Source organism: Phyllobates terribilis, unplaced genomic scaffold (genome assembly GCF_046119375.1).
Source record: "Phyllobates terribilis strain yellow unplaced genomic scaffold, ASM4611937v1 Scaffold_11__3_contigs__length_659146591, whole genome shotgun sequence".
NCBI lineage: Eukaryota > Metazoa > Chordata > Amphibia > Anura > Dendrobatidae > Phyllobates > Phyllobates terribilis.
This window is the reverse complement of record NW_027362771.1, coordinates 623,243,971-623,268,948: the sequence shown is the minus strand read 5'-3', so window position 1 is coordinate 623,268,948 and position 24,978 is coordinate 623,243,971. Positions and strand designations below refer to the sequence as shown.

At 43.9% G+C, this 24,978-nt stretch overlaps 1 long non-coding RNA gene across 2 annotated transcripts; it reads right to left on the bottom strand.

Moving 5' to 3' along the window:
- LOC141167146 (uncharacterized) lies at nucleotides 1–23,274 on the bottom strand. Of its 2 annotated transcripts, XR_012251403.1 has the most exons (4): nucleotides 23,106–23,274; nucleotides 13,112–14,288; nucleotides 2,653–4,124; nucleotides 2–2,415 (listed from the first exon to the last, which is right to left on the bottom strand). It is a non-coding gene; the product is annotated as an uncharacterized lncRNA (long non-coding RNA). The 2 variants fall into 2 exon arrangements; XR_012251402.1 differs by having other exon boundaries at nucleotides 1–4,124.
- Between the last annotated feature and the right edge of the window lie 1,704 nt (nucleotides 23,275–24,978).

Genomic DNA, 24,978 nt, shown 5'->3' with positions numbered 1-24,978 from the left:
TGAGGAGAGTTCTCTTTCAAATGGTGCATCTATACAAAAAAAAAAAAAAGAAAAAGTAAAAAGAAAAACTCCTCCTCCCGGCGGCGATTCTCTCTCCTCGGCAGCCTGTGGTGTACTGGCAGGAACTGTGGTGACGTAATTTAATCAGCTGATGGTCACGCGGATTTCGGTGACAAATTGGTAGTGCTGCGGATTTTTCCGCAATGATAATCCGCAGCATGTACACAGCACATGCGGATTATCATTGGGAAAAATGGCAGACATCTAAACACACGATTTTAATGCGTTTCCAAGGCGGAAATGCATTAAATCCGCATCGTGGGCACACAGCCGGAGTCTGTGTATTTGAATAATTAATTGTAGGGGATGTGTTCAAAATAATATCAGTGTGGAGTTCAATCAGTGAGGTCAATCATTCTGTGAAGAAACAGGTGTGAATCAGGGGGCCCTTATATAAGAGTGAAACCAGCACATGTTGTACTTGCATTTCTCCTTGAAAGCCTGAGAAATGTGGGTCGTTTGAGACACTGTTCAGTAGAATAGCGTACTTTGATTAAAAAGTTGATTGGGGAGGGTAAAACTTATAAAGAAGTGCAGACAATGATCGGCTGTTCAGCTAAAATGATCTCCAGTGCTTTAAAATGGAAAGCAAGACAAGAGAGACATGGAAGAAAACGAAAGACTACCATTCAAATGGATGGAAGAATAGTCAGGATGGCAAAGGCTCAGCCAATGATCAGCTCCAGGATGATCACAGTCTCCAGTTACCTGTGAGGACTGTGACAGTTAGAAGACGCCTGTGTGACTGTGTGAAGCTAATCTCTTAGCAAGAAGTACCCGCAAAAAGACATGTACTGAAGCGGATATAATTTGCAAAAGAACACATCAACGGGCCTAAAGAGAAATGGAGAAACATTTTGTGGACTGATGAAAGTAGAATTGTGCTTTTTGGGTCTAAGGGCCGCAGACAGTTCATCATACGACCCCAAAACTCTGCATTCAAGCCACAGTACACTCTAAAGACAGTGAAGAATGGTGGTGAAGCATCATGGCATGGGCATTTTTCTCTTACTATGGTGTCAGACCTATTTACCGCATACCAGGGATCATGGACCAGTTTGCATATATTAAAATACTTGAAGAGGTCATGTTGCCTTACGCTGTATGCCCTTGAAATAGGTGTTTCAACAAGAAAATGACCCTAAACACCATTAAATGAGCAAAATCTTGGTTCCAGTCCAACAAAATTGAGGTTATGGAGTGGCCAGCCCAATCCCCGGACCTTAATCCGATAGAACACTTCACTTGTGGGGTGACATCAAAAATGCCGTTTCTGAGGCAAAGCCAACAAAGGCCTAAAAATTGTTGGCTATAGTCAAAGCATCCTGGGCTGGAATAACAGCTGACAGGGGCAGAAGTTGGCAGACTCTATGCAACATAGATGTGAGTCAGTTCTAAAAAACTGTGGGTATACAACTAAATATTAGGTTAGTGAAACGGGAGTCTGAGTGTTGGGCGGACGGATGTCGTAATTTCCATACCACAATCGGATTTGTATTCTTTCTTTGTAATTGACACTGCTAATTTGAAAGTCCTCATTTTTTACAATTATTACATTTTTTATATGACTATATCACATTTTTCCAGGGCATAAGTATGCCATCCTATTGATAAATCAACAATTGCTTCATGCTGTTCCTCCACCCTTCTCCAACTAATATTCGATTTTTAAACTCTGCGGTTAATGAATGTTTTTAATTGTATTGGATTTTTAGTTTGATGATAATAAAAAAAAAAAAAAAAACAGAAAATATTTTAAATACTCAAATTTCTTTGATGTATTCCAAAATGGTGGCCTTCTATTTTGGTTAATGTAGTCTCAAGTGATACATTATATACCATGTAAATCATTCTTTTGGGACTCCGTTGGTACTTCCTTGGTTTTATGAATTATAGGGCAGTCCGCCTGGTTACACCTGAGGTCATGTGGCTGACACAATCTTCTACAATGGGTAAAATGATTGTGGCCATTTTAGGCGATTCATGCAAGGCAAATTACATGCTGTTCAAATTCGCCTGCTTCATCAAACGCCTAAAAATTAGACACGAATGTCATTCAATTCAAATCGATTTGCCGATTCCTAGAATTTAGTTCATTCGTTATGCAGCAAATCCAAATCTGATGGCTCGGGGGATGTCCTTCCTTTCTTCTCACAGAACTCTTGAATCTCTGCTCTTGGGTCCCACTTTGGTGGAGCAACGTGGCAGCTGGGAGGTTGCCTATGCCACGATGTTCAGTCTTGTGCTCCTCCAAAGAAGAGGACCAGACAGCGGTTGGAGAGGTCAGAGATGAGGTATTCGTTTTTTGTGGGGGTTTTTTGCCGGCCCTTTTCCAACTTACATCCAAATTCAGTCCTACGAAGAAACATACAGTTTATAACCCAGTGACTGCCTGTGTTTTAGCTACATCAATGATATAGGTCATTTTTTAGCATCGACTTTCATGATACCTCTTGGCTGACAATGTAAAAATACCAATTTCCGTTCGGAGTTTATTTTATTTACTTTATCCCACATCCATTTATAAAGTCTGACATTTTTCCCTGTCTGATTTTGATAACTATTATGATACCAGCTAGTTTCAATCTTAACTTATCCAAATCTTTTCCTGTTACCATCTCTTTTATGGACCGCGTTGATTCCATTTCCTCCATAATCTTAAAATTTTTCGTTAGTCCCCATACAGAGCCGAGTAACTGGGTTGTCGTCGCCATTTCAGCTTTCATCCAATGCCAAGGAGAAAAAAGTCTAAATAGTCCGCTCTGTTGTTTTCTCCACATTCCCAATCCTTCTCGTTACACTTTGTCTAGAAAAAGGCACACTCTCAAGTGACTAGATTTTCTTTCCTCGGTCATATTAACGCTGCAGAGTCCACCAAACACTCTTTCATAAGCTCCCCAATTACTGTGGGATATTACAGTCTTGACTGCTCCAGTCCTGAATGTGTGAAACATGGCAAAAAAAATTCCTGGTGAAAATGTTGATTTTGTAGACTGGATAGCAAGGTATCAGCTGCCCGCACTAGCTCTGCATCAAGTTCTCGTAATTCTCTTAGCCATAGAGCAGAGATTCCAATTGTAATCCTTAAACACAGTGATACGAAGTCCACAAACCAAGCACATGGCTATATCTTTGCCTTCTTGTTAAAAACTAGGTGTCAACCTTTTTCTAACAGGAGCTGACATTTTTGAGGGGCATCTTTTGTAGACACTTTTTTTTAAAATTTACAGTTTATATGTGTGTATGCCTAAGCACGCGAAGGTGTGTAGATTTGTAAATTATTATTATTTTTTCTTTTTCTTCAGTCACGTGAAAATTATAACCAAAACAGTTCTACTGTGCGCAGGGCATAAACTTAGGTTAAGTTCCCACGATGAGTTTTTGACACGGAGTATTTTCGCAGTGCAATAAATACAGCATCTTACAGTTCCAGCAAAGTGGACGATGGACGTACTATTTTTATTTTATTTTTTTTACACTGCGTAAACTGATCTGCAGCTACACTAAGATTTATGGGCGGATTTTCCGCAAAGAATGGTATTAGATGCAGAAAATCCGCATTTAAAAAACACATTAAATCCGCGTATAAATAAACTTTTTTTTAAAGACGAATACCAGAAAGTATCAAAAACATGCAAAGAAAGACAAAAAAAAAGTAGCGTCAACAACACAATAAGAACACAAATGCTGCAGAAAATCTGAAACATCAAATACTCATCGTGGGAAAGTAACCTAATCTAGATTTATAATTTCCAATTGACCTCAAACAGGTTGGACTGGGAAATTCAAAAGGTCCCAATGTGGCCTGGCCATAACGCCAATGTATAACCTGTGCTACTTTACAATAAAATTATCCTTGAAAAAAAATATAAAATATAGGATGCATCAGGTTTTATATGGATAAATGATCCCACTCCCTCCTGTTGACGAGCGAAAGATTTAGAAGGTGATGTGCTAATTTTGGTGGATTACAAAATCTTGAAATGTAGCCGTCTATGCTGCAGTGTATAAAGGTTTTCCACAATTCGACTTTTTTGTTATGTCGATACGGATCATCAGATTGCCTGAGAAAAAGATGAAAAAAAAATGACGACGATGTTAATTATATGAATAAAATAAGATTTTTTTTCTTACTCTAAAAATAAATTATTCTTCATGAATGATAACCAACTTGATATCTTATGTAAGTGTTTTAGAGTTAGAGAAAGATTGGAAAGTCCTATACAGTGAATCTGGTTAACACCAGTTTATGTACATAACAGACAAGGTGTTGAATTCTTTAAAGAGGACCTTTCACCAAAGTTTTCATGTTGAATTGGAAACACGATGTTATACTGGCTGCAGAGTGAAATAAAACTTTTTTTTTTTTAATTTCGCCTCTCCGTTGGGGAGATATTAGCAATCAAAGTATTTGGCACGTAAGGAGTTAACTTTTGTTAATTCCAGGTGGGTTGCAATAGACAGTATTCACTGGGGGCGTGCACTTTTTCACCCTCTATGATGCTGACCAATCATAGGCAGGCAGCAACACTCAAAGAAAACACAAACATGCCCCCCCAACATAGCTTAGCTTTCTCAGTGTGTGAAATGTAATGATACAGCCCCGATCTCCTGGTCTAACCTCCTGCATGCTTAGACAGCAATGATGACTGATCTCCTGGTCTAACTTCCTGCATGCTTAGATAGCAATGATGACTAACACCTTTCAGATAAAGTCCCTGTGGAGGGGGAGAGGCAGCATAGCTGAGTTTAGCTGCTTCACATTACAAACCTTTCTATCAGCTGTCTTCCTCACATAGTACTGTTAGCTCTGCTGTACTTACCGTCCCCCACACTGCCTGTCCAGAGATGCGTCATAATCAAACCAATGTCTCTTGTTCTCACAGCAACTTGTAATTTTTCTGCAGTCAGATCAGAGCAGAATCTCATTAAACCTCACACAGAAGTAGCTGAGAACAGGCAGGCGAGATTACAAGTTGCTGTAAGAAAAATAGACATTAGTGGGATTATGACTCATCTCTGAACAGTCAGTGGGAGACAGGGGTAGTACAGCAGAGCGGACAATGCTGTGAGAGGTGCTGAAGGAAGTGTTTGTAATGTGACACATCTAAACTCAGCTGTGATGCCCCTCCACCACAGGGACCTTATCTGAAAGATGTTAATCATCTGGGCTTTCTAATCATATGGGAGGTTAGACCAGGAGATGAGAGCTGTCTGTCATACATCTCACAATCTGAGAAATATGCTCTAAGCTGTTTAATCAAAGTGATAGTATGACAACTAATATGTGGAAAGTAGAGTGTATATAAACTATTTTGGAAAGTGAATTCCATTTCCCACAACTTTGTTGATTCTGATAAAAATTTCAAGTAGCATTAAATAAATTAAAGAGGTTGTCCACTACTTTTACATTAATGGCCTAATCAATGTCTGATCGGCCAGGGTCAGACACCCGACACCCCCGCCGATCAGCTGTTATCGGTGGTGGCTAAGCTGCTCCGTCTACTTGTAGTGGCTGCTGCAGGGTACTGCACATCCACTCCTATTGATTTGAATAGGAGACGGATGTGCAGTACCCTGCCCTGGCCACTACAAGTAGACGGGAGCAGCTCGGCAAGTGAGTAACTCTGGTCGGCGGCCGCCGATAACCGATCATAAAATATCAATTATTGCTTTGGGGAGTGTATAAATACATCTAACAGAAATGAATTACCCCATAAAAATGTAACTTTAGATATAGCTAAAACAGCCCATCGGGGCACACATCAGAATGTCCTGGAGGTTTGAAGATCACATTTAGTGATGGATTCCCCGAGTCCCTGTAGGGGCCAAATCCTGTACCCCTTCCTCCCTGTCATCTATTTTTGTAGGATCTATCTCCCTCTCTCCACAGCACTAAAGGTGACAAAGTGCAAAAACAATCCTATAGCAGTTGCTCAAGGATACCCTAGCTTCTCAAGAGACCAGATATACGGGTCTATTTGTTAATCCTTATATAATGCCTATAGAGGAAATGGTATAAATATCGTCACCTAGTCACAACTAGGATAAAAAACACCACCAACGAATATGGACTTTCTTGTGTACACATATAAACATAGAATACTGCACTGCTAGATTAATCATGTAGACATATTGGGATGTACATATAATCATATATCTCGACAATTCAGATGATCCATCCCAAAATGGTACCTGAACACCCCCATTCTGGTAGTTCAGGAGTAACAGACCAAAAAACACCGATTTACATAAATTGAATAAAGGGACCACTCCGTCCCATAAAGTTGAAACAATGACCCCCAAGCTGGGGTATGCGAGACAGCAACCAAAAGAAGCAAAAACAATATCTATTATGCTTCTACTATGCAATCATAAGTTAAAATAGAACAGGTTACTTAGCTCATTATAGAGAACTCTCGCTTCTCCAGTAGATATAGAAATTTCTCAGTTTTCTCGACGAGTAGGATTAAGGTTCATCAGGAGAAAGTGGGGCCCATGTCTAGGAGTATCCTGCTGATAGTCATGCAGTGTAGCCATTCTGCTCCGATTTCCCTTTTTATATAAAGCCCCCAGCGCCATGTTCGCTCTACGTCACTTCCTGTATGCTTAATTCCAGGGTAAATACAACTAGCCATTCCAAAATGTCCACTAGTGATACAAGGTCTGGTATCAGTGAGACCTTAGAAGTCCATTACGTCAGCTGCGCAGGAGCTGAGGCACAGGAGATGATCATGAACACCCGGAAGTACTCAGCACAGCCGGCCAGTACCGCAACGCGCAGGCGCCGTCCCTCAGACGCCAGAGATCAGGTTTAGACGCGACGCATGGGTCAGAGCCGGAGCTCAAATGCACCAAGAGTCATAGGCATCCTTGGACACCAATGTGTAGGACAGGCTTCCAAGATCAAACTGATGAAGACTTTAGGCACAACAAGCGCCATAATGGCTGCCATATATTTACGGTATTTACCACATCACACCTCATAGGTAAATTAATAAAATACACCATTTTGTCACCCTGATACTTATACTACCGCTATCCTAACAAAAGGATACAGTGAACATGCCAAAGGACAAATGAACGGTAAGTAGAAAGAAAGGGGAATAATCCCAAACAAAGCGCAATGTGTATGTGATATGACCGATAAAAATCATGATGTCCTCTTCCATATATATCATAGTTTCACTAAAATTAATCACACCCAGGCAGGCTGATAATAATGGGCACTATTAAATAAATCAACAGTAGTTTTGTTGTTCATTGAGACCGTACAGAGTCAAAGTACCTAATCTGTATATCCACTGGCATTCTCTTTGGAGGAGAAGCCTATTCCAGTCCCCCACCCCACCTACAATTTTGTTTCTCACCATCTCTAACACACAAAAGGAAATTGGGCTTATGTTGTTCATGTGGTATTCCCCAATATGGGCCTTATCCAGGGGCAGAACTTGCAGTCACCGCATTTAAAGGTCCCGCAAGTTCTGCACTCCAACCACGTCCCAGGTCCAGTTGGTCGTTTGTACATGCTGTGGACTAGGCGATCACGGATTGATCTCCCTTTTCTGTACGTTATGCTAGGACGTTCTGATATAAATCCTCTCACATCAGGGTCGGCCATTAGAATCCCCCAATGTTTACGAATAATGGAAGATACTTCGAATGCTCTATTATCGAATATAACAATTATTCTTGGGGGAGGTATTTGATCTTCTCTATTTAAGGGACATAACAACGTTTGTCTATCCTGGCCACAAGCATGTGAAAACGCCGAATCCAAGACCTGATCGGGAGAACGCCTGTCCTTTAATCGGTGTCGGAAATCACAAGGCTTTGAATGAAAAACCCTTTAATCTGTACAGTTTCTCTTAATCCGTAAAAATTGCCCTTTGGGGATCCATCTCTTTAGAGGACCAGGGTGATGACTTTCCCATCTGAGGAAACTGTTTGCTGCGGTCAGCTTACAGAAGGTACGTGTGGTAATGAAACTCTCATGATCCCTCCCTATGGTTCAATCCAAAAATGTGATTTCATCATCCCTAATTTCAGATGTAAATTTCATACCAATATCATTGATGTTAAGACACTGTATGAATCTATGGAAATCCTCGGAGAAAAACGTCATCTATGAACCTAGTCCATAGAAGAATACATGGAAACCACCAGGCTTCCTCCCGCAGCACAACAGTTTCCTCCCAACAACCCAGGAAGAGGTTGGCATACGATGGGGCATAGGGGCTCCCCATCGCAGTCCCCCTGAGCTGGTGGTAGGTCCTCCCATTGAAGGAAAAATGATTATGCGTAAGTATGAAGAACATCAAATCACAGATAAATTAGTTGTGTCACAAATTGTGTTGCCCTAGCCCCCAGAAAGTGTTGTAGCCCCTTGAGGCCTACCCCATGTGGGATATTACTATAGAGAGTCTCTACATCTATAGACGCAAACAACACTTTCTCATCAGTATTGATGCCCTCCAATTTAACCAATAAGTCCGATGTGTCCCTTAGATGTGATGGTAGGGACACGACAAAAGGCCTTATCAACATAAACCCCTACGTTTTGGCATAGTGAGTCCACCCCCGACACGATCTGTCGCTCTTCAGGGGGTTGGTACCCTAATGTAATTTCAGGAGGGCATAAAACGTAGGGGTCACAGGAAAAGCAGGTAAGAGGAATTCAAATTCGTCTTTGGATATAACTCTAAAGTCCAGGTTTTTGATCAATAGAGAAGTAAGTGTTGTTGTATATATAGGGGTTGGGTCTCTATCCAGTATTTCATAAGTGTTTCTGTCTCTCAGGATGGTTTGACACATAAAGAGATAAAGGGGTTGGTCGAAGATCACAAGATTTCCCCCTTTATTACGATGGCTTAATAATCAGATCTTGATTCTCCTCTAGCCTCAAATTCATTGGCTGAAATGTTTGGTCTATTGGTACTCATTTTTGACAATTCCTCCTCCACCACTTTAAGAAAAATGTCTATGCTGTTCAACTCACCCACTGGGGATAATCTAGTGCTTTTCTTTTTTAACTCAGTGAAGGGTAAAATCGCCCGGGCAACCTCATTTTCCCTTAGGAGATCAGCTAGTGTTTCTACAGCCCCCCAGATCATCTTCGGTTATCCCCAGTCTCTGGCATTTCTCTCTATTTTGTTGTTTAAAAAAATTGATGCCACTTAAGTTTTCGCCCAAAGAGATTGATTGTCTTTAACCCATAGGACTGAATTATATGGAGTTGTGGGCACGAAGGATAAACCTTTAAGTAGCACATTTGTTTCTTCCCAAGTTAGTTTATAGTTAATTAAACTGACTATTTGACTCTTGTTCGACCCCTCTACTGGATTCTGTTCCTTAGTTGATATCCAGTCGGGGCCCTTAGCTCCAAAAAAGAAGAAGGCGAGGAGGATGAAGCTGACGAGACCAGGTCCATACATCTCGCAATACCCGCTCATTTTGTAGGATGTCCTGGAGGTTCGAAGATCACATTTGGTGACGGATTCCCCGAGTCCCTGTAGGGGCCAAATCCTGTACCCCTTCCTCCCTGTCATCTATTTTTGTAGGATCTATCTCCGTCTCTCCACCTCTCCATCTCCACCTACCCATAGAGTTAGATCTCTCCCTATCTAAACTTTCAGCTTCAGAAGATGAAATATCAGTGTTAGTCGTTACTTGAGGGGGGGACAAAGTTATACGCGTTATTGTCCTTAAAGTCATTAATGTCTCTCAAGAATTGATTATGTTTCCTGTCTTCAAAGATGGCTTGGAAACGTTCAACCGAAGATTGCAAGATTGTTTCCCTCTTATTAAACTCCGAATCACCCTTTAATTTGAGTGCTTTTTCAAATCAGGTCATTTAGATATTTCCCTGAATTCTCAAAGTTCCTCTTTTCCTCCTCCAGGAGAATACGCATTAACCTCACAGATGAAACTACTGTATTTTTCTGCCACGGTGTTAATAGCTGGGGGTTCGTCAATCTTGGCGAAAGTGATACACTGCTCAAAAAATAAAGGGAACACTTAAACAACAGAATATAACTCCAAGTAAATCAAACTTCTGTGAAATCAAACTGTCCACTTAGGAAGCAACACTGATTGACAATCAATTTCACATGCTGTTGTGCAAATGGAATAAACAATAGATGGAAATTATTGGCAATTATCAAGACCCCCTCAATAAAGGAGTGGTTCTGCAGGTGGGGACCACAGACCACATCTCAGTACCAATGCTTTCTGGCTGATGTTTTGGTCACTTTTGAATGTTGGTTGTGCTTTCACACTTGTGGTAGCATGAGAAGGACTCTACAACCCACAGAAGTTGCTCAGGTAGTGCAGCTCATCCAGGATGGCACATCAATGCGAGCTGTGGCAGGAAGGTTTGCAGTGTCTGTCAGCGCCGTGTCCAGAGGCTGGAGGCGCTATCAGGTGACAGGCCAGTACACCAGGAGATGTGGAGGGGGCGGTAGGAGGGCAACAACCCAGCAGCAGGACCACTACCTCCGCCTTTGTGCAAGGAGGAACAGGAGGAGCACTGCCAGAGCCCTTCAAAATGACCTCCAGCAGGCCAGAAATGTGCATGTGTCTGCACAAACGGTTAGAAACCGACTCCATGAGGGTGGTATGAGGGCCCGATGTCCACATATGGGGGTTGTGCTCACAGCCCAACACCGTGGCGGACGCTTGGCATTTGCCACAGAACACCAGGATTGGCAAAGTCGCCACTGGCGCCCTGTGCTCTTCACAGATGAAAGCAGGTTCACACTGAGCACATGTGACAGATGTGACAGAGTCTGGAGACGCCGTGGAGAGCGATCTGCTGCCTGCAATGCAACATCCTTCAGCATGACCGGTTTGGCAGTGGGTCAGTAATGGTGTGGGGTGGCATTTCTTTGGAGGGCCGCACAGCCCTCCATGTGCTCGCCAGAGGTAGCCTGACTGCCATTAGGTACCGAGATGAGATCATCAGACCCCTTGTGAGACCATATGCTGGTATGGTTGACCATGGGTTCCTCCTAATGCAGGACAATAACAGACCACATGTGGCTGGAGTGTGTCAGCAGCTCCTGCAAGATGAAGGCATTGAGGCTATGGACTGGCCGCCCGTTTCCCAGACCTGAATCCGATTGAGCACATCTGGGACATCATGTCTCGCTCCATCCACCAACGTCATGTTGCACCACAGACTGTCCAGGAGTTGGCGGATGCTTTAGTCCAGGTCTGGGAGGAGATCCCACAGGAGACCATCCACAACCTCATCAGGAGCATGCCCAGGCGTTGTAGGGAGGTCATACAGGCACGTGGAGGCCACACACAATACTGAGCCTCATCAGGAGCATGCCCAGGCATTGTAGGGAGGTCATACAGGCACGTGGAGGCCACACACAATACTCAGCCTCATCAGGAGCATGCCCAGGCATTGTAGGGAGGTCATACAGGCACGTGGAGGCCACACACAATACTCAGCCTCATCAGGAGCATGCCCAGGCATTGTAGGGAGGTCATACAGGCACGTGGAGGCCACACACAATACTCAGCCTCATCAGGAGCATGCCCAGGTGTTGTAGGGAGGTCATACAGGCAAGTGGAGGCCACACACAATACTCAGCCTCATCAGGAGCATGCCCAGGCGTTGTAGGGAGGTCATACAGGCACGTGGAGGCCACACACACAATACTCAGCCTCATCAGGAGCATGCCCAGGCATTGTAGGGGGGTCATACAGGCACGTGGAGGCCACATACAATACTCAGCCTCATCAGGAGCATGCCCAGGCGTTGTAGGGAGGTCATACAGGCACGTGGAGGCCACACACAATACTCAGCCTCATCAGGAGCATGCCCAGGCGTTGTAGGGAGGTCATACAGGCACGTGGAGGCCACACACAATACTGAGCCTCATCAGGAGCATGCCCAGGCGTTGTAGGGAGGTCATACAGGCACGTGGAGGCCACACACAATACTCAGCCTCATCAGGAGCATGCCCAGGCGTTGTAGGGAGGTCATACAGGCACGTGGAGGCCACACACAATACTGAGCCTCATCAGGAGCATGCCCAGGCGTTGTAGGGAGGTCATACAGGTACGTGGAGGCCACACACAATACTGAGCCTCATTTTGACTTGTTTTAAGGACATTACATCGAAGTTGGATCAGCCTGTAGTGTGTTTTTCCACTTTAATTTTGGGGGTGACTCCAAATCCAGGCCTCCATTGGTTAATATATTTGATTTCATTGATGATTTTTGTGTGATTTTGTTGTCAGCACATTCAACTTTGTACAGAACAAAGTAATCAATGAGAAGATTTCATTCATTCAGATCTAGGATGTGTTATTTCAGTGTTCCCTTTATTTTTTTGAGCAGTGTATATTAAGCCTTAGACCATAGGGAATGATGTTATTCTTAATATAATTCTCAAGTATCTTAATTTCCCACCAGGACTTTATATTCTCTTTATATCCCACATACAGATCTTTAAATACAGTCTTAATGGACACACGGTTATTTTCTCCTACTGGCTATGCCTCAGTGGAACACGCTTCATTGGCGTCCTCCATCCATAACTCCGTATTAATAGGGCCCGAGAGGAAGCCTGCCATAGTATAAACATTGAATCAGATCACAAAATATCAATTATTGCTTTGGGGAGTGTATAAATACATCTAACAGAAATGAATTACCCCATAAAAATTAACTTTTAATAGATATAGCTAAAACAGCCCATCGGGGCACACATCAAAATGCTATGCACAGCACATAACAACTGATCGGCGAGGGTGTCGGACCTGATCAGACATTGATGACCTATCCAAAGGATAGGCCATCAATAGAACAGTAGTGGATAACCTCTTTCAAATAAGGACTATGGAACTATAGACAAGCAATTCGGTTTGAGACTAATTGTTAATAATAGGCTTCAAATTTTACAAAAAAATTAGATTCCCCTGGATCCAAATTTTCTGTGATATGTTTTGCTCAAATTAAGCTGGTTACAACTTTTCCGATTTGTAAAGGGTCAGAAAAGTTATAAAATCAAAACAATACAAAAAAAAAAAAAACCTCATCACTTCGCTGCTCCCCAGTCTCTCCATCCGATCCTGTGCACATCACTCTTTGACCTCCTCTTTCCTTCGGCACAGCATCCATGACATCCTTTTTGGCTCTTCCAGCATCTTCACTCTGTGGCTGGGCTTCCAGAGCAGAATAGACAACTAATGTCGCAACGTTCATGGTGGTAGGCCTAATCAGCATCGCTGGCGACGCATGTCAAGACATCAGGAGCCGACTTAGTTGAGAATCAAATGTTCTGATCGAGTAACTTCTAAGCAAATCAAATTTCCTGGCCAATTTCAAGCGAACTTCAGCAGATTGGCTTATGAAACGAGTAAAGTTTTACGATGTCCAAAAAAGCCCAAGAAATCTTGAGCGTCATGGCTGAAGATTTTCATGGACAAAAATCACATTAATAAGAGCGACTCATCTAAAAATAAAGTGGGGGAATGATCCAAGTGTAGAAGACAAATAAAAATCACATTTGAAAAATAGATTTCGAGAAGTCGCTGCAGTTCCTGATGCAAATTTTCGGGCTTCATGAATCCCTTTGATGACTGAGATTGAAGAATAGGATTTTTCAACTGTTCTTGATTATCCAGATTTTGGGGAAACAAATTCTTTTATATTGGACATCTAAGTTTGGAGTTGATGAACAGGCACTATGTACATTTTAATATATCAGATCAGAGTTCAAGAGATTGGCAACGGTTTGAGTTCCTACACTGCAATAATTTGCACGAACGACCTCGGCTTTGGAAACGTTGAATTCGTCCGTAGAGATACTTTTGACGTTTGCGATCTTAATCTTTTCACAAGGCTTTTTTTGTTTCTTAGGTCTCGCTTTCTTTAGCGACTCTTCTACGTGAAGTTCGCCCTCTTCTAATTCAGGGAAAATGGAAGGGCAGGCGTCGCTTCGTAAGATGCGAGTTCCATGGTTTATTATGTAGGAGTCTCCGCTGAAGTGCTTAGAGCAGAGGCGAAATTTCCTTGTTTTATTATCCTGATGGATCTTTTGAGCGATTTCTTCCACGTTGTTAAATTGTTGCCCGGTTTGCAGGAGCCAAAGTTTAATTTTCTCAATGTCCGATGGAAAAGAATGCAAGATGACATGGTCGTCTTTTCCCGTGCTGCTATTGCAACTGTTAATCAGACAACTCGGCATCGTTACCAGCGATTCAGTTATCTGGAATGAAACAAAATAAAAAAACAGTAAATCCTTGATATCGGTTTACAAATCTGGAAAACAACTTATTTGCCTATAAAAACTAAGGTATGTTAGTTCCTGTGACGACACAGCACTTAATCTTAAGTATCCAGATGTAAATTCAGTAGGCCAGGAGACATACACTATTGTCTTTATGTTGACTTTTGAATTTATGTGTTTTTCTTTGGTTAGTCAAGAAACACAGACTATTATTTGTATTAGCCCGGATGCTGACACTTGAGTTGATATTTACTGCAACTTAATGTCTGCTAAACTTTGCAAGACAGGGACACAGGGTCATTGAACAATGATGCTTGCTAATATGTTGATTACCATTGTATAGGTTCTTGTGGCTTGTTGACCTGCAGAGCAGTGGAGGACAATCTATTCAAATTAATGAAATGCTCAAACAATGAGAGATGAGTCCCTACTACCACCCCCCCCCCCGATCCGTGGATGACAACATGAGAGGGACTTTACAAAATCACAGCCAAGACAGACTCTTCAGAACAACAACCAGGACTCATGGCTCCATCAAGAGGGACACAAATTTGACCCTACAGAATGTCAGTTTAGGTGACCACGGCCCCATCTGGAAGAACATAGATCTGCTCCATTGACCATCACTGGAACCCATGGATAAATTTGGGGAAGCCAGCATTGTGACCCTCCGGACACCTGGCTCCATTTATATGTTCAGAGAAGCCAGGTTGGGACCATCCAGTCAACTGAGCACATGCCTCAATGGACTGTCAGCTTCCTAAGCTTGTTGTAACCTCCTTTCTGTGGGGTCCACCAAAAGCGGGGTGCCACTGGTGAGGGTAGTTGGCCCTGGAAGCCCCGGAGTCGCAGCTGTTCTAGTCCTGGCGAGTCAGCGGAAGGGTTTGACTGTAATTTGCACCATCTTGTGTATTTGCTGGGACTGTAATATATGTTATTGTCTGTTGGTTCAATAAAGTATTATAACACTGTGTTACCCTCACCCTGTGTTGTCTGAGTAGTATTCTGCCCACGGAAGACCCCCGTGTCTCCACAGTTCCGTAAACAGGGAGTGCTGCGCCCATGTGCCAGCCTGACGTGAGCGTGTGCCGCGCCCGTGTGCTGGCCTGATGCAGGTGCCACACCCATGTGCCAGCCTGACGAGAATACCGCGCATTCATCATGTTTGATGGGTAGTTTCTCCAAGTTGGTGAAGGGAGACTTAAAACATTACCTTGCCTATAAGTCTCCCTATGTCAGCTTGACGTTCAAGGAGAAACTTAACCCCTCAGACCACCTCAAAAACGCATCTCATCCAGCCAGTTAATTCTCCACCTTTCTACTGATGAGGGGCAAATTCCTGAAACACATGTCTGCAAATTGATTTTTTTGGTTAAACTGTATAGCCCAAATCATCTAACAAGATGCTTCAAAGGGTCGATGTTGACTTTTAGGATTTTAGGATACCCTGTCCTCTTCTTCTGTGAAAAAGCTACTTGAATATGTGTGTGCCCGGCAGACTTGACTGTTGAGCATGTCTGCCATGCTGTGGTGGGTGCTGTGCTTGTGTGCCCGTCTGATGTGCTGAGTGATGGTTCTCACTGCTCCTGTCCTCAGGCCACAGATTACCAGCATGGTAGATCTCACTACTCCTGTCCTCAGGCCACAGATTACCAGCGTGGTGGTTCTCACTGCTCCAGTCCTCAGGCCACAGATTACCAGCGTGGTAGATCTCACTACTCCTGTCCTCAGGCCACAGATTACCATCATGGTGGTTCTCACTACTCCTGTCCTCAGGCCACAGATTACCAGCGTGGTGGTTCTCACTGCTCCAGTCCTCAGATTACCAGCGTGGTAGATCTCACTACTCCTGTCCTCAGGCCACAGATTACCAGCATGGTGGTTCTCACTACTCCTGTCCTCAGGCCACAGATTACCCGTGTGATAGTTCTCACTGCTCCAGTCCTCAGTCCTCAGATTACAAGCGTGGTAGATCTCACTACTCCTGTCCTCAGGCCACAGATTACCAGCATGGTGGTTCTCACTACTCCTGTCCTCAGGCCACAGATTACCCGTGTGATAGTTCTCACTGCTCCAGTCCTCAGGCCACAGATTACCAGCATGGTAGATCTCACTATTCCTGTCCTCAGGCCACAGATTACCAGCGTGGTGGTTCTCACTGCTCCAGTCCTCAGGCCACAGATTACCAGCGTGGTGGTTCTCACTACTCCTGTCCTCAGGCCACAGATTACCAGCATGATGGTTCTCACTACTCCAGTCCTCAGATTACCAGCATGGTGGTTCTCACTACTCCTGTCCTCAGGCCACAGATTACCAGCGTGATGGTTCTCACTACTCCAGTCCTCAGGCCACAGATTACCAGCATGGTGGTTCTCACTACTCCTGTCCTCAGGCCACAGATTACCAGCATGGTAGTTCTCACTACTCCTGTCCTCAGGCCACAGATTACCAGCATGGTGGTTCTCACTACTCCTGTCCTCAGGCCACAGATTACCCGTGTGATAGTTCTCACTGCTCCAGTCCTCAGGCCACAGATTACTAGCATGGTAGATCTCACTATTCCTGTCCTCAGGCCACAGATTACCAGCGTGGTGGTTCTCACTGCTCCAGTCCTCAGGCCACAGATTACCAGCGTGGTGGTTCTCACTACTCCTGTCCTCAGGCCACAGATTACCAGCATGATGGTTCTCACTACTCCAGTCCTCAGGCCACAGATTACCAGCATGGTGGTTCTCACTACTCCTGTCCTCAGGCCACAGATTACCAGCGTGATGGTTCTCACTACTCCAGTCCTCAGGCCACAGATTACCAGCATGGTGGTTCTCACTACTCCTGTCCTCAGGCCACAGATTACCAGCATGGTAGTTCTCACTACTCCTGTCCTCAGGCCACAGATTACCAGCATGATGGTTCTCACTGCTTCGATCTTCAGGCCACAGATTACTGACATGGCCAATGGACATGTGAATCGAGTTACACCAACTCTACTTTAGACCCTGTCATTCTGAAAAAAAATCAAGCCCTCATCTGGCTAGAAAGACAAAAATGTAAAAACAAAAACCTAAAGTGACTTAAGTATTCTGGTTTCACACGTCCGTGTTTCGGGGGTTTGCTGTTGGACCACAATGTAAGGACTGGCTGAGGGTCTCTTAATGGGACCTCGGCAGCCACATAAGTGCATACGTTGCTGCCAAATTTGGGTCAGGAAATCCGCGGCCAGTCAGTGCATCGATGGTCAAGTACGGACTACGAAACATGGATGAGAGAGACTGCAGTTAATGGGATTTTTAAAAAAAATCTGTATATTACAAAGGAAAAAAAAAGCCATTTTTCCTCATGGACATGGAAAAAAAATAAGAAGCTTCTGTAGTTCCTGCTATGATTCCCGAGCGGGGAAATCTCCTTAAGTGAATTGATCTCTGTTACAAATCTCGGTGTGATTTTCTAACACCAGCTGGGACGCATCGCACCTAAGAAGGGTTAATGTAAATGTTCCTGGGACATTATAAGGATATAGAGTATACATGGGTTGGGTGTGGAGAGACGAGACGGAGGCTTCATCACTGAGGTGGAGATGAGGTAAGGACGGCCACAATAACCCTCTGGTCTCCGGGGATTGCAGAGGCGTACACTGATATTAGATTGTGACCACTGGACGCGCCGTCATTGTCCGCGGCCAATAGAGGGGTCGGCATCACGTTGTACTTTAGGTCAATATTGTCATGTCGACACGTTGAGTTTATTGGAAAAAGAAAATGATAAACTTACAAAAATTATGGAAAAATTTGCATTTTTTTCAAAATTATTACTCTGCCCTTCAAATAATTGCCCCACACTAAATACCAAAACATTAACATTTACTAGTCTAGTTTGTTTTGGATTTTTTTTTATTTTTATATATATTTTTTCTTTAGGACAATGTAAAGTTTATTAATTATTTACAACTTTGGATGGAATTTTTGTACATTTTTTTTTTTACTGTAAAATGGATTTTTCTCACTTCCAGTCTTCAGGTCAGCACTGCTCCCCTACCTCATGGCTTCCGGCAGGAGCTGGGGAGAGCGAAGCGCTCGGGATGATTGACAGTTCAGGCTGGTGTCGTAGCTGAGCTGCTGCGGGCTGAACTGAACGCTTCTCCCACGCTGCTGGCAGAGACAACGTTACCTCTGTAGTATCAGAGGAGCCATGAAGCCGGCCGGATCCTCCTTGTTTAAGGAACTGGCCTCCTCTGAGCTGTAATCTATAGAATTAAGGGGGTCACCCGGGACTACCCCCACCCGCCTGCCCTGCCTTTGACGATCTTTCCCCACTCAGAGCGGTCAGGTTTATTAAACTCTTATCTATCTTATACTGAGTTCTTCTTAGATGATTTATCACCACATAAGTTCAGCTCATCTTTGATGTGGTCAAAAATCAGCTGAGAAAAGATCAGTACAAGACAGATAGGAGTAAAATCAAGCAACTTTGCAATTTAACACGATGGGTACGTGCACATTGAGCTTTTTTGCTCGCTTTTTTTGGAACGGAAACTTGGGAGCTTTTAATTTTTGGAGGAGACTTTTGAATGTTTCTGCTAAATAACAAAAAAAAAGCTCAGTGTGAACATGCCCTTAGTAAAAATCCTCTCTGCTCTCAACAAAGGAGGGATTATTAAAGGGTTTATAGAGGACTTATTTTTTTTCTATGGGACCAAGCACATAACGGCAGGTAGCTGCTAACAATCTGCCTGTTCTGCTGTACGGCGATCTCTCCCGCCGCAGTGCGATCACAGACCACTTTTATCTGTGATTCTCCAGCTTTCTGCTACTTAGACAGAGCAGTTCCTTCTCTTCTGCTCCGCTCTGTCTACGGGGCATCTCTGACAACGCCATGTTGATTGACAGCCATTTCAGATTAACACATCATGGAGCAGGCTGTCAATCAACATGGCGTTGTCAGAGATGCCCCGTAGACAGAGCGGAGCAGAAGAGAAGGAACTGCTCTGTCTACACAAAGTCACAGAAAGCTGGAGAATCACAGATTAAAGTGGTCCGTGATCGCGCTGTGGCGGGAGAGATCGCCGTACAGCAGATCAGACAGATAGTTAGCAGCTACTTCCCGATATGTGCTTAGCCCCTGTAAGATGGCTGCCGGACATGTCCTTGATGGGAGATATGTATCGCTGAGGTTGGCAGCTTCAGTGATGTAAAGCCGGGAAAGCATGCTCCAGCACACATAGTGCTGAGAGATTTAATAGGGCATATTCAGGGCCGTTTTTTACGAGCAGTCATAAGAGATGGGTGGGAGTGGCTGCTCACATATCCCCACCCCGGGGCGTGGTTTGTTGTAAATAAAATGGAGGCCAAGTGTCTCATTTGGTGTCTGTGTCTGGAGACGTGTGGATCTCCAGTGTGTAGGTCTGTGCTAACTGGACACTGCCCTCTAGCGGGCGATCCCGCACCATTGCATGGACATTTTGCTCGTGTTTTCCCTTTGCCTACGCTAAGCGGTTTATGAAGTCAGAATAAACCTGCCTGAACATTTTTATGGAAACGTTTCCTGTTCCTACCTAAACCGCCGTTGAGTGAGTGCCAAACCCCCTACTCCGCATATCACATAGAGCGCGCTTTGCTTCCTCCCGGCCCCGTCTCTCTGTGCACTGCGCTGCAGGTTTCTATTGCGCAGGCACCGGGGAGTCACAGTCACTTCCCGGGAACTGCGCAATAGAACCGTGCGGCGCAGTGCACAGAGAGACGGGGCCGGGAGGAAGCAAAGCGCGCTCTATGTGAGCGGCGCTTTGTGCATGCCCGGGAAGTCAAGGAGCACGCCCGGGAAGTCAAGGAGCACAGTGCAGGTCACAGGACCCTGTGATGTGCAGGGGAGGGGGGAATATGATGATTAAGCATACAGGTGGGGATTTGGGAGACTAATAAGCACATAGGCGGGGATTGCTTGGTGTCCGGGGGACGCCAAGCCTGTGCAAAATAGAATTGATTAAAGCGCTTTTCTCTGCAATCAGACCTCTACTATGGGCCATACAGGTAGGTATAGAGTTACATTTCTATCACCTGTATGGCCATAGTAGAGGTCTGATATCTCCCAGGGGGGGACAGATTCCCTTTAATAATCCTTTCTTTCTTCATAGCAGAGAGAATTTTTACTGAGGCCATGTTCACACCGAGCTTTTTTATTTTTTAAATTAAGCAGAAACATTCAAGTCTCCTCAAAAATAAAAACTCGGAGGAGTCTCTTTGCTGCGTCAATATTTTTTCTCAGGAGTGGGTGATAAATGCAGAATTGGTGACTTGCAAAAATGATAAATAGCCCAAAATACAAGCATTTTTGGGCAATTGTTTTACTTTTTTTGTACATCAATTTAGCAATGAATTAAATGCTATCGTTTTTTGACGAGAAAACGCTGATAAAATGTTAAAAAAAAACCACCAGGCGTCTTTTTCAGCCTTCACATATACTTCTACTGTAACATAATGTGTGGCTAAAAGCCTTCCTGGCTAACAATGGAAGATGACCGGTCAAGTTACTTATTTTAACCACTTTTTTTTTGCTTTTTTATTCCTCTTCTTCCAAGTCACAACGTTTATATTTTTCTGTCCCCGCAGCCGTACAATGCCTTGCTTTTTGCAGGTTAAACTGTACTGTTGAATCACACCATTTATTTTACTGGAAAATGGGGGGGGGGGGGGGGGGCTCCAAATGTGGTGAAATCAGGCAAAATAAAAAATGCTGTAATTTTTCTTGGGATTTTGTTTTTTGTTTTGATGATTGAGAATTAAAAAAAAAATTACCTGGAAATCTAATTCTCCAGGTCAGTACGAGTGCTAAAAATAAAAGTAAGACATGGCTGCTTGAATATAAGAATAAAAACATCATTCGCTTGCGTCACCATTTTCTGAGACCCGTAACATTTTAACAATCTGTCGACAGCCGCTGTGTGAGGGCTCAGGGTTTTTTTTTGTGTTAAGCTGATGTTTTTATCAAAAATCATTTCTTCTTACGGCTTATACCAAATATTTTTATTTTTTCTTTATTTTTAATTGGGGCAAGAGAATTCTGAATTTTTATACTTTTTAGTTCCCTTTGGGGACTTAAACCAGTCAATTGATTAAAAAACCCCATAGTGTGAACATACCCTAAAAGTGGCATTTTTAAGATCATGACCCTGGATATGGTGTCTTTTTAGGCTCCCATCGCCACCCCCCACCTATACGACCGATGGGTTGTCACTGTCCCCTAATCATCATCCCATCTTGGTGGACCTGTGAATCCCAGCCTCAGGGTGCAAGCAGACAGCCGCATAACTCGGATTGCAGTCCTCGGACTGGCCGGCAGCTCTCCTCACCTGAGGGTGACAGCATTTACTTCTATGCAGCTGTCACGCACAGGTTAGGATTGCCGACGGCCAGTCCACAGATTGCCGTCTGACTGCACCCTGAGACTGAGCCCCATAGAAGACACTAAGTTTTATTATATAATGCAATTCTCAAGTATTACCATATACAATACAAGCGATCAGACTATCCCTTGTGAGAACTAAAAAGCATATATATATATATATATATATATATATATATATTTGAACACCCCCTCCCCTTATCTCACTGCAAGAAAAGATAAAAATAATAAAAAAAATCATATTAAACCCTCAAGGACATGGCGATTTTTCACTTTTGTTTTTTCCTCCCTTTCTTCCAAGGCCTGTAAGTTTTTTATCTTTCTGTCCCCATAGACGTGTGGGGGATACAGGGGTTTTTTTTTGCGGGACAAGTTGTACTTATGAATGACCCCAGTAATTTTATCCTATACTGGAAAGCGGGAACAATGTTTTCTCAAGTGTGGTGAAATAGAAAAAAAAAAGTGCAATTAAGCAATTAGTTTTTTTTATTTTTTACTCATTTTAAGGTAACACTGATTCCCCCGGTCCGTCCGAGTGCGCAGATACCAAACACCTCTAGTTTTTGCTTTATTTAAAAACTCAGAAATCTGTGAAGAAAAAACTAAAACCTGACTTGTGTCTCCATTTCCCAAGAGCTGTAATGTTTACATTTTTTAGGGCTTTTTTTTTGTTTTTTACATTTGTTGTGTTGTTGCGCATCTGGCATTTTGATTTTTTTCCGTTAATCATTAGATTAATTTATTTTATATTTTGATGGAAAGGACTTTTTAATTTTTTTTATTCTTTACATTTCTTACTTTTTAATGGGGGGGGGGGGGGGAGCGGAGTGATTTGCACTTCTATATAACTATTATTTATTTTTCCCTGTATTTTATAGTCCCCTTAGGGGACTTCTCTGCGATGGTCGGCTGGCTTGTGCTACATGCAGCGGGGCATCAGAGGGCGCTACGTACAGCGATAATCATAGTCTGTGAACGCTGGCTACAGGGCGGCTTTCTCAGGAGGACCGCGATGACAAACATTGGGGTCTTCGGAAGACCCCTGCCTGTCACGGCAACCCATTGGCGTCCCGCGATGAGCGTTTAGAACGGCGCCCCCCTCTGCACGTGCACCGTCAATGCTGCTGTCACAGGCAGATGATGGCTGAATAACACAACCATCATCTACAGGTGACGGACACAGAACACCGTAAAATCAAATCCCCTCCGTACCGGCATTGTGGGGTCTTTTGGACCATTTTTCCCCCTTTTATCAGTGCACGATTAGGTAAAATAACCGCTCATTCCAAACCACAGCTCGTTTATCAAAAATACTAAAAAAAAAAGTGAAGGATCTTGGAAGAAGGAGATGAAAGACAATGAGACCTGGCAAGGGTTAATTAATGAGGAAAGGGGCTTTCTCACCTGCAGCTCCGCCCTCCCTGCACATATCCGCTCCGGGAGTGGCTGTGACTTGTAGTCCCCCCGCACACACAGCTGTCCCCTCCCCCCTATATGTCCCTCTATGTCGGTTCCCCTGATGGCGGCGGATATTCACATGTGCTTAGACAGTACGCTTGTAGGACCTTTCAGATCACGTGTCTAAGGTCCTTGCAGGGTAACGTATCTTCAAAAAGTGCCCAGAATGCATTGCTAGCATCGCAGGTCCTGGCAGATTAAAGTTTCTTTCACCACGTTATAACATGTATCTGCCAGGACCTGCGATGCCAGGAAGGGATTCTCAGCACGTCTATATAATATTTACCCTGCGAGGACCTGAGACACGTGACCTCGTATGTCCTGAGACACGTGACCTCGTAGGTCCTGCAGGTGCACTGCAGAGATAATTTCTTTTTTGTTCTGTCACAGTATTCCATGTAGTGTCAGGCTGCGTGTCCACTATGCGTCTTTCAAGCGTTTTTGCCTCGGAATTTCTGCAGCAAAAACGCTTAAAAAACGCTTGGTAATATGTGCCCTATGGTCCCCAATGATAATTTGCATGTGCTGTGCGCATGCTGCGGAAATGTCCGCTGTGGATTATCATTGCGGAAAAATCCGCATCATGTCCATTAATTTTGCGGACACGCAGCGTAATCGCCGCCATTGACTTGAATTGAAACGCTCAATATCCGCATGACTACATGTGCACACGCGGATAATAAGTGATTCAATGTGCGGATGGTACCCGGGTTTGGAGAAGAGGAGACTCATCCAGACCTGGGTACCATAGTACCTGTAAAAAAAAAGAATTTAAAATAAAAAAATAAAGATTATACTCACCTGATGGCCCCCGGTCTCCTCAGCGATGCGTCCGGTGTGTTGGGCGGCTCGCGGTGGTGTGAGGACCTGACATGACGTTATGGCAGGTCCTTTTACACAAACGCGAGACATCGGGGAGACCAGACGCATCGGATAAGGACACCGGCGGCCATCGGAAGGTGAGTATAAGCTTTATTTTTTACCATTCTTATTCTTTTTTTTAACTAACTTGGTCACACTGTATAAAATCCATGCCGGCTGCCGGTTGCATGGATTTATATAGTGTGACCAAGTTGAGAAGCACTTTCTAAGTGATGCTAAAATCGCTTGGAAAGAGCTTGTCAACGCGCATGCGGAAATGCAAGTGAAGAACGCTTCACATCCGCATGTCCCTGGCAGGAAAAACACATGTACAATCCGGATGTGTTTTTCCTGCCAGGAAGATGCGGAAAAAATCTGGAGCATTTCTGCTTCGTGGGCTCTTAGCCTTAGTGCGTCTCTGCAATTTGTCCTTACAGTTTACCGTGTAGGTGTCAATATACAACCACACGTGGTATAACGGACGCCATCAATATACGACCACACGTGGCATAACGGACGCCATCAATATACGACCACACGTGGTATAACGGACGCCATCAATATACGACCACACATGGTATAACGGACGCCGTCAATATACGACCACGCGTGGAATAACGGACGCCATCAATATACGACCACACGTGGTATAACGGATACCGTCAATATACGACCACACGTGGTATAACGGACACCGTCAATATACGACCACACGTGGTATAACGGACACCGTCAATATACGACCACACATATAATAAAAGACACCATCAATATACGACCACATGCGGTATAACAGACGCCATCAATATACGACCACACGTGGTATAACGGACACCATTAATATACGACCACACGTGGTATAACGGACACCGTCAATATACGACCACACGTGGTATAACGGACGCCATCAATATACGACCACACATGGTATAACGGACGCCGTCAATATACGACCACG